This window comes from Neofelis nebulosa, chromosome 3 (assembly GCF_028018385.1).
Source record: "Neofelis nebulosa isolate mNeoNeb1 chromosome 3, mNeoNeb1.pri, whole genome shotgun sequence".
In the NCBI taxonomy this organism is placed as follows: Eukaryota; Metazoa; Chordata; class Mammalia; order Carnivora; family Felidae; genus Neofelis; species Neofelis nebulosa.
In genome coordinates, this window is record NC_080784.1 from 30,304,328 (window position 1) to 30,319,041 (window position 14,714).

Here is a 14,714-nt window from a genome sequence, read left to right on the forward strand (position 1 = left end):
TCAAAAATAAATGAATAAACTTAAAAAAAGATCCCAAAACTAATGATGTAGGAAAATCCATACTATAAAGTAAAATGAAAAAAGTAGGATACAAAATTATATAAGATCCATATATATTTTGAAAAAGTGTGTATTTTATATACACATAGACACAGGAGATAGACAAATCATACGTACAAATTAATATTTCAGTGTTATGTGGGATCTATTTTTTAAATAGATTTTTCAATAATTTTGAAATTTTAACAGTAAGCATGTATCAGTAACATAATTTTTGATATATTTAAACAAAATATAGCCCAGTTAATTTACATATAGTAAACAAACATACAGTATTCTCCAATGGGAGAAAAGCATAAAAATGTTTTTGGAAATTCAGACCTAAGATGCCGTTTGAAACTTTTCGGGCTCTGATTCAAAGTGCCATTGCAATGTTAAATAAAATAAAGATGCTAACAAGCAGTACAATAGTAGTGGACCCATCTAAACTAGAATTCGGTCACGTTATTTACAACCCCTCTTACGCTGGGGGGATGATACTCCTGTCATAGTAATTTTAGCTCCACATCCTCTTTTTCCTTGTCCACTAAACACAGAGACCAGATGGAAAACCAGTAATTTCTTGTTCTTTCCTAGCACTTTTAAGGAATTGGAAGTTTTCCCCCATAAAACCAGTGCCCTGTTCTTCCTGATAAGAGCAGGGTGCAGCAGCTAGAGAGTACATCACACACGAGCCTTTTCTCCTCTTGAGAATGAAGTTCAGGGGTTTGCCTCAGTTTGGTGACTGGTTGTTCCCAGCTGAAACTGTTGAGATTGATGGGCCAACACCATTACCATACCAATTATTTCAGGTAACCTCTGCTGCTCACTCTGGTTTGGATGCTACACTCCTTGGAATTTAATCATATTGGCAGAGACAAATCGAGAGGTTTATACACAGTTTCAACACCTAAAATCTTGGGCCAGTTATTCTGGCTATCCTGTGGTCTAACAACCACTCCAGATTCTGGAAACCTATATAATACAGAATAGGTGTACTAATTGCCTGTATTTTAGTCTACTTCTTTTTTTTTTAAATAAATGTTTTATTTATTTTTGAGAGAGAGAGAGAGAGAGAACAGAAACAAATGGGGGAGGGGCAGAGAGGGAGGGAGACACAGAATCCAAAGCAGGCTCCAGGCTCCGAGCTGTCAGCACAGAGCTTGAACTCACGAACCGTGAGATCATGACCAGAGCTAAAGTCAGATACTCAGCCGACTGAGCCACCCAGGTGCCCTTACTCTATTTCTTTAAACCCTCTAAGAATCCTTAAGATACAGCACCTACGGGGATGAAACTGTATCTGGTCTCACCTACCATAAGATTGAAGCATCACAAGAAAGTGTACTTTGAAATTTAGTCACATTCTTTCCCAGAGACTGTGGCTTTTGGAGGTGAGCTTGGTATGCCTGGGAAGACTGGATTTAACTTGAAATTTGATTCCTGACCCCTGGGAAGATTTTGAGGAATCTCAGCTCTTGAATTTGCTTCCGTGTCCCATCTCCAGAAAAGCCCAGGTTATTGTCTAAGTAAGGGTTTACCAGCCAACTGATGGATGTGAAAACTCTGCCCGGGTACAAAGCAAACACAATCGCCATGCTCCTGCCATTCTTTTCACCATACCCCATTTATAAGCGTGGACCTACATGACCTTACAGTCTCCCAAATAATGAGAGCTTTCCTGAGAGAATGGCTGCCTTTGGCAGATGGGAGCTTCTTGTTCAGACAGTAAACTCCTGCAGAGGCTGCAGAATCATTTGTTTGTGTCATTGGACATGGACTAGATGACCTTCATGATCCTTTTACCTAAGAGAATCTAACATTTCCTCTTTTTTCTTGCCTTTTCCAACTCCATCCATGCCATGTCTTTGCCTAACCATCATGTTAAATAAAACGGAAAAGAATATGAAAACTTGCTCTCATGCTATGGAATTTATGGAACAATTGAATGACTCATGGGACTGTACTGAGCAGGCTTACTTGGAGTTAGGCAGTTTTGAAGAACTCAGGAAACAAAATATTCCTATCCCCCTGAGGCTAGAGTGTGGAAAAGAAGATGTTCAGTGACAACAGGAAAGAGCAAAAGAACTTCAGCATAAATATGCTCATTTGCTGCTGAAAAGAAAGACATTAAAGTCAAAATGCTGAAGCATAGTTTAGATTCCACCACAGGATAAATTCATTGCTGGCAATAGCGAGTCAGTATCCTACCCTCTCTTGGCCATCTGAGATAAAATAATGACAGTGACATTAACTATGATTCTTTTAACTTGTAGTCATATGACCCATGTGAGGAAATAATTATACTATATTTTAGAGGTTTTGATTATTAGAATAGTTGAGTAATAGATGTCATTTCTTTGAAACATGGAAGCTTTTTAAAAAACTGCATTATAAATCTTAGGTATAAATCTTCGGTATTAATAGATTCTTTTTCAGTCTAAAATCAACACTTGCTGAAATAATGATTGCATATTCAAGATGCTCTTCTGTCCAGTTTTCTCTTAATAGCACTGCCCCACTTAATTTCATTATAATCAAAGAGGCAGATAAATGTGTCCATTCACAGATGCTTCACCAGGACCGATCTTGTGCAGTAGGAAAACTCTCACCTTAGATGCGCACACCTTCATCTTCTCTTTCATGCTAAGCCTCTTTGGTTTCCATTTATATTGCCCTCCTTCTTTCCTGCTTCTGGCCAGTCTTATTATTGCTCTAAGGGCCCAGTGAATAATTAGCTACTCTGTGACACTGGCAGAGGCCCATGGAGCTCCTCCACGTATGTGTGCAGTGTGGGACACCTGGGCACGGGCGAGTTGGAAATGGCATTCTGGAGATGATGCACTCAACCAGTCTTCAACTAAACTATATTGGGGGGATGTCCTAGTCAGCTTCTAGGGACTGAGAGTGGTGTAGAAGAACAAAAGTATTTTGATGTACTCATTTTCCTCAAGTTTTTATTTAAATTCTAGTTAGTTAACATGTATGGGAAATTTGGTTTCAGGTGTAGAATTTAGTGATTCATCGCTTACTTACAACATCCAGTGCTCATCGGGGCGCTTGGGTGGCTCAGTCGGTTAAGCGGCCGACTTCGGCTCAAGCAAGTCATGATCTCACAGTCCGTGAGTTCAAGCCCTGCGTCGGGCTCTGTGCTGACAGCTCAGAGCCTGGAGCCTGCTTCAGATTCTGTGTCTCCCTCTCTCTCTGACCCTCCCTTGTTCATGCTCTGTCTCTGTCTCAAAATAAATAAACATTAAAAAATTTTTTAAAAAACAACAGCCAGTGCTCATCACAAGTGCCCTCCTTAATACACATTTAGACCATCGTCTATCTACTTCCCTCCATCGACCCTCAGTTCTCTATCGTTAGAGTCTCTTATGTTTCACTTCCCTCTTTCTCTTTTTCTCCTTGCTGTATGTTGATCTGTTTTGTTTCTTAAATTCCACATATGGGTGAAATCACATGGTATTTATCTTTCTTGGACTGACTTCTTTTGCTAAGCATAATACCGTCTAGCTCCATCCACATTATTGCTAATGGCAAAATTTCATTCCTTTTCATGCCTGAGTAGTATTCTACTGCATTTATACATACCACATCTTCTCTATCCATTTATCAGCCAGTGAAAATTTGGGATATTTCCATTTTTTGGCTATTGATAATGCTGCTATAAACATTGGGGTGCATGTGCCCCTTTGAATCTGTATTTTTGTATCCTTTGGGTAAATATCTAGTGGTGCAATTGCTGGGTTCTGGGTAGTTCTAGTTTTAATTTTTTGAGGAAGCTCCATACTGTTTTCCAGAGTGGCAGCACCAGTTTGCATTCCCACCAACAGTGTCAGAGGGTTCCCCTTTCTTCTCATCCTCACCAACATCTGTTGTTTCCTGTGTTGTTAGATGTACTTTAAACTCACAGGGCATAATGTGCTCTGTCCACTTCCACCCTCCACCCACCCACTGGTTACTCCTAAGCCCAAAGTGGTTTATGACAAATTGTTTGTTTGTATGGTGTCTAAAGAGGAGTAGATTTATTTAAGAGGCATATTTAGTGATGGTGAAAGCTACACGTACTATGCTAATTGAAACTTACATTAGAGCTTTACCTTTATAACAAGAAAACCATTGACTTCCCTTGATGTTCAATGGTTGGAATTTGAAGTAATGTACATTACTATTTTTGTATCTGGACAATATGATTACACATGTGAATGGTTAACAAAAAATTGTGCTTTGAATTGTAAATCAAGTAAATCAAATAGGAACTCAAAATAATACTTTCTAGCCATAGCAAAAAGTTAACACTATAATCAGGCTATGTGCTTTGTTTTTTATTGGTTGCTTTTGTTTATTTAGTTCTTTTTGGTATAGCCTGTAGTTAGAATTAAATGATGTAAGTTTGTCCATTTGCAAACACATAGATGACTTTCTTTTTAACTTCTCTAGCTTTTTGGCATTACGCAGGAACTGATTGCCCACCCCATATTCCCTTAGTCCAAAAAATGACTCTTCCAGGTTCCCAGTAGATAAGGCTCAAAATTTTAGAGTCATTTCTACTTTCCGTCATACCTCACATCCAATTCACAAGAAATTAGCTGGATACATCCAGAATATGGCCACTTCTTATTACCATAATTGCTGCCATCCACCAACTTTTGCTTGGATTATTACAATAACCTCATATCTGATCTTTTTGCACCTTTACACACTGTGCTCATTGGCTAGAGTGAAATTTCTAAAGCTCTAGTCAAATCCTGTAACTCCTTGACTGTTACCTTAAAATGATTTTCAACTTAACTCGGTGTAAATTACCAAGGTTCTTACCATAACCTGTAATGCCCTTTTTCCTCTGGTCTCTTGTTACCCTCTGACCTCATTTCCTACAAGTCTTTCCAGCTCACTCTGCTCCTGACACTGGGGTCTCGTTGCCTTTTCTGAGATACCCCAGGCTGTTGCTCTAAGGGCTTCTTGTGCCAGGAGTGAGCTTCCTTTGGATATTTGCCATCTTAATCCCTTACTTTAGGTTTCTGTTCAAGTACCACCTTCTCCATGAGGTCTTCCTCAGCTACCCTTCATGAACTAGAATCCTGTGCTCCATACCTGACAGTCCATACTTCCTTATCCTGCTCTACTGTGTTAGCCCCATCATTAGTAGAGATGCTTTGATCCCTAGTACCCAGGTCAGTGGCCACTACATAGTAGCTGCTTCATGACTGTTTTCTGAATGAGTTCTTGTCTACTAATTCTGTTATGGGGTAGCAGACCAAACCAAACAGGCAGCCAAAAAACCCTAGTTCAATGTAGATCTATCGCTTATTAGGTATCCCTTGGCAGGAGCGTAACCTTTCTGTATCTCAGATTCCTAAGTATTATAACATAGTAGATTGATTTAGATAATTTCAAAGGCTCCTCTTCAACAAGATATTCTGTGAAAAGTGAACACTTATTATCCCACTCATATAGTCATTGTCTATTTTCTGTATAAGGGCATTTCTATATGACCCAATGTAGATGAGCAAGCATCCACCATTTGTCCTAAGAAACCACTCCCTCTAACACAGTATCACTCTGTAACATAATCCCCAGTTTCTGTTAATTCCTTAGCTATTAGACCCATTGCAAATAAAATGTGAAACATTTTGAATAGGTTGGACAAGTACGTGGTTTGGGTTCTGCCTCTCCTCTGTGGCAAATATCACTGATTGGTTATAAAACTATTTTCCTCTAGGTAGGACTGTTCCAAAGAATGCTTTTAATCTTCCAGGAGAGAGCACATTTATTAGAGTTTACACTGGAGGTAACCTGCTATTAATCCCACTTTTGGGGTGGTGAGCTTAGAAATCAGTTGAAACCAAGGGAATTGGATATGCTTTCCCCAACCTTTTTCTTTTATGTCCCTTCTGGTCATCCTTCCAAATTCAGTGTAGATACCACTTTTCCTGGGAATTTTTCTCCTAATGCACAGCTGTGCTAGGTGCTTCCTCTGATGTGATTGTACAGTTTTCTAAGTTATCATACTTACATTATAATCTCTTTTAATATTAACTTGTCTACATTTCCCACCTGACTGTATTCTCTAAAAGCTTGACCATATCTCTTCTGCTCTTCTCTGCATATCTAGAACCAAGAACTGGGCCTGGCACTTAGGAAGGATGCAATAAATATTTGCTAAATGAATAATAAAGGACGGAATGTGTGGATGACTCCAAGGACAGAATCCTTGGCACTGCTGGCCTACCTAGCATGTCTCTTTTGGGTAAGGTCATCTTCCACATATGATAAAAATGTATCCCTGTTTTGGTCAAACCACCCAAATTCTGACATCTGTCAGAGTTTTGGTGTTATATCAGTCTTACAGAATAATGTAAATAACTTGGGTGGTAAGAGTTTGTGTGATTTAGATCAATTCAATAAACTAATGCCTTGGGGGAAATATTCTTTAAAAATCTGTGCTGTGGAATATAGTCCCATGAGATTTGACTGAAAAAAAGTCCATGATTCAATGTGCTTGGAAAATGCTGCTCATTAGCCTTTCCCCTTGGAATTTTGTCACAGATAATGGTCTGGTCATTCAGTAAAAAACTAATTTTTTCAAGCCACAATTTCTCAATTCTTTTTGACCAAAAGATATTATTCAACGTATATACGTATATAGACATCCTACTGACATAGTGTTCCTTGGGACAGTCTGAGAAGTGCAGATGTGTTCAAATAGGGGCCACTTAATATCTTTAGAGCAAAATAGTCATGTGGCAGTGAGCAGGGTGGATTTGAAAGACGTAAAACCAGTAAAGAGGCTGTTGCAGAAATCTGGGCGGAGGAGGTTAAGGCCTATAACCAAAGATCTCATAGTGACACTGAGGAATGAAAATATTTGTACAAGAAATTGATCTCATTACTGAATGGCCTCTTTTGAGTCCAGCTGAGGTGGTTGGGGAATCGAGGCTCTGGTGGTTTCCTTCTTTTGCAGTTCAAAGGGAAGAGCTCGACTTTGTTTTCAAGCCCTCCTGCTTCCTTAAATATCCCAGTGTCTATCATTAATGTATGATGCCCTACTGTATTTATATTCATGTTAAAATCAAGATATTTACAGCCAGTTGTAATTTATTATTCTCAAAGTGTATATTGATTTTAACTAGACTGTTTTGAGCTCTCATATACAAATACCTATTACTAAGCCTTTCCTTCCAGGTCTTTCCGTGTGTGTGTGTGTGTGTGTGTGTGTGTATTTGTGTGTATTTATTTTCTTGGGCTGCTATAACATAGCATCACAAACTGGGTGGCTTAAAACAACAAAATGTATTCTCTTATGGTTCAGGAGGCTAGAGGTCTGAAATCATGGTGTCAGCAGGGCCATCTTCCCTCTGAGACTGGCCAGAGTCCTTCCTTGTCTCTCTCTAGCTTCTGGTTGTAGCCATCAATCCTTGGACCTCCTTGCCTGGCAGCTGCATCACTCTGCCTCTGTCATCAAGTGGCATTCTCCCTTATGTCTCCATCTCTCTGTCCATACTTCCTCTTTTTTGTAAGAACCCAACCACATTGGATCAAGAGTCCACAGTCCTCCAGTATTACCTCATCTTCCCTAAATCCATCTGCAATGACTCTGTTTCTAAATGAGGTCACCTTATATTCTCAGATACTGGAAGTTGGGGCTTCAGCATATCTCTTTTGGGGACACAAAACTGTGTGTGTGTGTGTGTGTGTGTGTAATATGTGAACATATAATGCAAAGTAACATCTCAATTTTACTAGCAGTTTTTGTGATACCTGCTTGCATGAAATTACATTTCTCTACAAAAGATGGACAAAGCCGGGTCTGAGAAGGCAGAATTTATCATGCCTGTTGTTCATGCTGCAAACCAATTATTGGTCTACCGAGGTCTTTTCATTCATAACACATTGTCTCAAGTCGGAGTTTGTAATGCAACACTAATTTTAAAAGCTAATTCTGCTTAATGTATTCTTCTTGGTCTAGCATTTCTTTATACTTCAACTCCCCTCCCCTTTTTATAATCCAACTATATTCTCTTTCAGGTGATTTCACTAAGCTATTCTGAACTAATTTTATTATGTTTTTGATGGTAGGAGGCTAGGCAGGGTGGCCTTTCTGAAAGCCAAGCCGTACAGACTTCTCCCGGTTCATAAATATTAATAATGTGTCTCTATGCTTGTGTGTGCTAAAACATTGTTGTGGCGATGGTACAAGAAAGGCATTTTATAATTTCATGCAGACTTGGAATAGCAAGAAAATGGGGCAATGACATTTGGGGGAGCACAATGTCTAAATGTTAATATTGTACACTGCTTACTATGAATAGGGATTTTTCTTCTTCTGATGCTAATATTGCCAGTTGCATGAAAGTATTTTCTTTTTCATTTTGCACTTTATTCCTTATAGCTGTTTTGTTCTTTGTAAGAGTTAGAAAAGACGCGGGCTAGTATTTGGAATAAAGGGGGTGGGATTGGGTAGGGCAGAGTTGTTACTGAGTTTTCCTCAGCCTTTTGAATTTTGAATAACATTCCAATGCAGAATAAAAAGACTTGGATACTTGCTTTCTAAGAGACTCTCTGTGACCAGGCTATCATTCTTAAGAAACGGATTGAACCTTCTTAGTAGCATCTCATAAAAAATTTAGTTAGCTATAAATGTTTAAGGCTCTTGCAGCTGAAATCATTTGCTTTATGGGGGTAGAAAAAAGGCTGTTTCCTGTTAAGTGTTTTGTTTTCTCTTCTATTTTTCTTAATGTATTAGGCGATGCAAACCCTGTTAATTAACTGTGCCACTGAGGTGTTTAGATGAACAGACCAAACCCACACTCAGTACTTGAAAGAAATAAGGAAATGTTTGAGATGCCTTATTTTTATGAAAGTTATATGCCTTATCGTTATTTTTTTATTTTATATATTTTGCTCCATTTTGGAAGGCTCATTTTAATTTCACCTGTACCAGGCAGTATCTGGCTTTTACGTTCTCAAGGGATTTATTGAGTAAGACTTGGGCTGTCTTCAGTTACAAGTAAAAGAGAAATTTCTTGGTTGATATGCAAGCCAGACCTAAAAATAGGGTTGAATGATATTTTCTATAATTCTTACTACTTTCATATAAAAAAATGATAGGAAAGAAAGAAAAAACATTGCAAACTGCCAGGGACTTCTTTCATCACTGACAAAAGACTGCTAAGTTTATCAGCTTGCAAATAACTCTGCTCCGTGAGGATAACCTGCAAGTGTGTGTGTGTGTGTGTGTATGTGTGTGAGAGAGAGAGAGAGAGAGACAGACAGACAGAGACAGAGACATAGAAACTGACAGAAACACAGATCAAGGGCCCTGAGGTAAGTGACTGTAAGGAAGAAAATGGTAGATGAGGTCAGAGGACTGATGAGTGCCAAATCTGCTGTAAGGTTTTGAAGGTCAAGGTAAGAACTCTAGACTCTGGTTGCTACTCTGAGTGAGATGGGCAGTGTTTTGAGCAATAACTTGACTTTGAGGCTCTTGTGGGAGAAATAGCCAAAGGGGGACAAGAAGGGAAACAGGGAGACCAATGAGGAAGCTCTTGCAGAACCTCAGTTGCCTGATAGTGACCTGCACCACAGTGATGGGAGTCGAGAGGTTGAAAAATGGTCAGATTCCAGTTGGTTGAGGAACGTGAGAAAAGGGCATCAAGGATGACTTCAAGGATTTTGGCTTGAGCAACTGGAGGAATTTTCTATAGGGATGGGAAGCTTGGAGGAAGATCGGGTTTAGGGAATTTCCTACAACTCTTTCCCTTATTTTTCTCTGATCACATGGTTTTCTCTTCTCTTTCTAGAACATGTTGGACATGCTCCCCACCTCTGAGCATTTTCTCTTAGGCCTGGAAGTTTCTTGAGTTCCTTTCTCAATTCCATCCGAAGAACTCTGTTCAGATGTTACTTTCTCAGAGAAGCCATCCATGATGGTGCTTGAAACCACCTTCCCCACCTTTTACTACCACCATCTCTTTGTACTTACTATCCCCTTTTCTTTTTTTGTTTGTAAGTCTGCAGAATGCTCCTCTAGATATAAAAATCAAATACTCTACTTACTGAATACTGTCTAGATTCCTCTACTAGAGTGTCAGAATTTTTGTCTATTTGTTACTGTGTCTTCAATATCTAGAAGATGGCTTAGCACTGGATGAAAATATTTTTGTGAGGTGGGAATGAGTTCCTAAACAAGGCATAAAAGTGTAAACTGTAAAGAAAAGGAGGAATTCACTTAAAACATAAAATTTATGAACTTTTAAAAATGAAAAGACAATAAACTGAGATGACTGGCTACAAAAAAAAAAAAGGAAAAATGTGGTGTATATTTAACTTGCAAAGGATTACTGTCCAGAATATATATAGAACTTCGAAAAATCAATTATAAAACAATAACATAAGAGAAGAATACAGATATGATTATGACACATTATTTACAAAATGTATCCTATTGGCCAATAAACATGAAAAGATGTTCAACATTAATAATCAGGTAAATGCAAAAATCTTACTGAGGTACTATTTCTCATTCAGTATTTGCAAAAATATAAAAATTATGACTAATAAATTTTGGACATGATGAGAAACAACACTGATTTGGGGAGTATACTATTGTTTTGGAAATAGTTTGGCATTAGCTATAAAATTTGAAGATAAGTTTACAGATGAGTAATACAAATTTTATGTATTTACTGTAGAGAAAGTCCTACACATATACACTGGGAAACATGTACAAGAATTTTTCTAGAATGATTGTTATGGTAAAAACTGGAAAAATGTAAATGTCCACTAACAGTAGTTTAGGTAGGGATACAATATAGCCATTAAACTAAGTGACCTTCAGTAATATCTGCATGGATGAATTTTAAAACCAAGTCAAAAGCTGGGGTACAAACACAAAGTAGCAGAAAAATCCATACAAATTATTCCATTTATATAAGTTCAAAACTCAGCAATATGTGCTGAAATGCATTCATATGTGGTAAAACTGTAGAGAATATCAGAATGATTTAAACAGATTCAGAATAATGGTCACCTGTGGCCCATTGTAATATATTTTAAAGTATTATTTTGTAAGCATGCTTTTATTACAATTAAAGAAAATTGGGGGATGATGTGGAACCAGCAAGTATAGAAAACTCTTGAAGACTTCCTTTGTAAAAGAGATTGCCTTCTATAGAAAATAAATGACCTATTAACTTTGGGTTACCTTCCCTTCCTCTTCCTATAATACTACAGACCTTATCCTATCATACCTTGTATTAGTTGGGTTAATGTGAGGTACAGTAATAGATAATGCTTTTCTCTACCCACACTGTTAGTAGATTAACACAATAGATGTTTATTTCTTGCTCAAGTCAGGGGAAAGATGAGATTATAGACAGTAGCTCATGTTCAAGTGGTAATTTGGGTGTCTTGGATCCTTGCTTCTGGTGGTTTTAATCTCTTCAACAAGTGAGAGGAGAAAGAACGTGGAGCATTGCTTATGTGGGAGATCCTCATAGGCAAGGCCTGTACTCGTGCCATTGGCCAGAACTCAGTTGGGTAGCCACTCCTAACTGGTAATGAGGCTGTCAAATCTAGTTATCCAGTTATGTGTGCACAAGAAAAAGAGACAGGTTCTATGAATAGCTAGCCAGTTATTTTCTGCTGCATTTTATCCATTTGGTTAAATCATCTACTTAAATGTCCATTTACTGCTTCTCCCTGGACATAGCATCACTCACCAATGGAGACAGTCCAGAATCCATCACTGCATTGAGCTCAGAGAACAGTATCTCTTGGTAATACCCTATCAGTATCGGATGTGGCTTCTTATCGTCTTGTGACTCCTGAATTGACAAAGAGAAATTATCTTCTCTCATCCCCATTGTATAGTGGGGAAAGAGAGATAGGGTAACTCTAATAAAAACACCCATGAGGAAAGCAGAAGAGTGGGAGACATACGGCATTTACTGGTACATGGCAAGAATAACATCCTGCTGGAGGGTGGGGATTTTCCTTTATCACTGTTCTCCTTAGTTCCCTGCTTTGTATCCCTAGTGCATAGAATTATGCTTATTGTAGGACTGTGTTATGTCCTAAAGTTAAATGAGTTAATGTATGCACTGTAATTGCACAGAGTAGGACTATAATAGCTACTGCTGCCATTATCATCAACATCATTGTCATAGCAAACCTAAGTGCCAAGTTTCTTTGGGTTTGGTTGAAATGTATTGACTTAGTGTGTTAAAATTCATCACTATCATGATCAGAAGTTCTAGGTGGTAGTTTTTTTTTTCTGTCCATTTGATTTGTATGTGTATGTGTACATCTAGGAAAAATTGCTTAATACATTTTATTGTAAACAATTTATAGGGTAAATATAAGAAAAAAGTTAAGGAGTCTATGGCTTGAATATGTTGGAGAATCTGCATTAAAGCTCTAGCAGACACTTTCTGTGCATATAGCACAAAAATCTATAGTTTTTAATCTTCCCAGAAAAAAGAAAATTGTTAGAAAAAGTTCTGAGACTTATTCTTTTAATGGCTTCCAAACTTCAGGCTTCCATAGGAATATTGTAGCTTTATAAATTTGGTATTTTATCTTGGAAAAAAGACTTCATTTTGGAGCTGAGGAATAGTAAAGAAGATTGCTGTCTACATATCATTAAAGTCTTATGTCTTCACTATGTGAGCATACAAATTAAACAGAAGACCGACTACATTTTAGAAATTGTTAGCACATTTTGCTAACATTTCTTTGAGCTTTGGTGATTTCTTGTGAGCCAATCCCATGTTCGTGTTGATGCACCTGACTCTGGATAGAAAGGCCAGGTACTCAGTGCAGAATAATACACCTGTGCAGCTGTTACCAAAGGTATTCTGAGCTGCTGCTCTGAGCTTCATCTCACCTGAAGCATGTGCAGCTAGCTACGTGTTGCTTGTCCTGTCCCCATTCTATAATTAACAAAGAGATCCTCAAACTCTAGTCCAGTGTCTCTGGATGGGAACAAGAAACAATTGAATATTTTTTTTCTTAGTGAAACACCATGCTAGTCACTTCCATAAGCATTTTGTAGAATTTATTTCTTCCTCTAAAATATCCTGGCCATTTTTCTTAATCTCTTGGCTTCCCCTGGTTTCTCTATCTTCACTAGTGTAGTGGAACATAATAGCATAGTCCTACCCGGCACCCACCAAATAGCTGAGAGGTTTACTTTCAGCTTGTTCCTCTCAGCTTGGTCTCCTGGAGGGAATTTATCCTATTTTGTTGTCCTCAAAGGTGGGCTTACCATGAAGTTAATGAAATTTAAGTTTCAGGGCTCTTGACTTTCACGGACCGCCACTAAGCCCGAGGATTTTGAGTGTTGTGTAAGGCGATCTTTGCTTTGCGTGGTACTATGTTAAGTGAAATTCATAGAGGTCCTTGCTTTGCACAGCTATATTATTCCACACTTTGAATACATGTAGCAGTCAATTTTGGTATTTTCCTTGGCCTTTACCTTGTACAACAAAAGGCAAACAAACAAAAAAAAAACACCACTGAACCAAACTGCTTTTATTCGTTGAGTAGTGTTCTAAAGCAAGCTGGCTTTTTGGCTCAATGACATCATGGCTTAGCAGATATTCTTTGGAATTTTCTATGTTCTAAAAAAAAAAAGTAGAAACCTAAAGCAACATATTTTCTGAAAGATAAATGTAAATGTGAGGTTTTAAAGTAGGAATGAAAAGGAAGGGACAGAATATGGCATAACTAACTTGATTAATTTTGTAATTAATTGGATAAATGTTATTGCAGAATGTCAGATTTTTTAAGAAATGAGGGAAAAATGATGAGGTAAACTTTCCTTCAAGTAGTGTATATGGGAACCCTCTTGCACTGTTGGTGGGAATGCAAACTGGTACAGCCACTCTGGAAAACAGTGTGAAGGTTCCTCAGAAAATTAAAAATAGACCTACCCTATGACCCAGCAGTAGCACTGCTAGGAATTGACCCAAGGGATACAGGAGTGCTGATGCATAGGGGCACTTGTACCCCAATGTTTATAGCAGCACTCTCAACAATAGCCAAATTGTGGAAAGAGCCTAAATGTCCATCAACTGATGAATGGATAAAGAAATTGTGGGTTATATACACAATGGAATACTACTTGGCAATGAGAAAGAATGAAATATGGCCTTTTGTAGCAATGTGGATGGAACTGGAGAGTGTTACACTAAGTGAAATAAGTCATACAGAGAAAGACAGATACCATATGTTTTCACTCCTCTGTGGATCCTGAGAAGCTTAACAGAAACCCATGGGGGAGGGGTAGGAAAAAAAAAAAAAAGGTTAGAGTGGGAGAGAACCAAAGCATAAGAGACTCTTAAAAACTGAGAACAAACTGAGGGTTGATGGGGGTGGGAGGGAGGGGAGGGTGGGTGATGGGTATTGAGGAGGGCACCTTTTGGGATGAGCACTGGGTGTCGTATGGAAACCAATTTGACAATAAATTTCATATATTGAAAAATAAAAAATAAAAACACTTAAAAAAAGTAGTGTACAGTTGAGAGAAAGAGAAAGCTAAATACACACTCGTAGTCATCTATGGTGATATTAGAATGGAGATATATGTGTATTTAAAAAAATTCTTTAAATGTTTTTATTTATTTTTGAGAGAGAGACAGAGACCGAGCATGAGCAGGAGTGGGGCA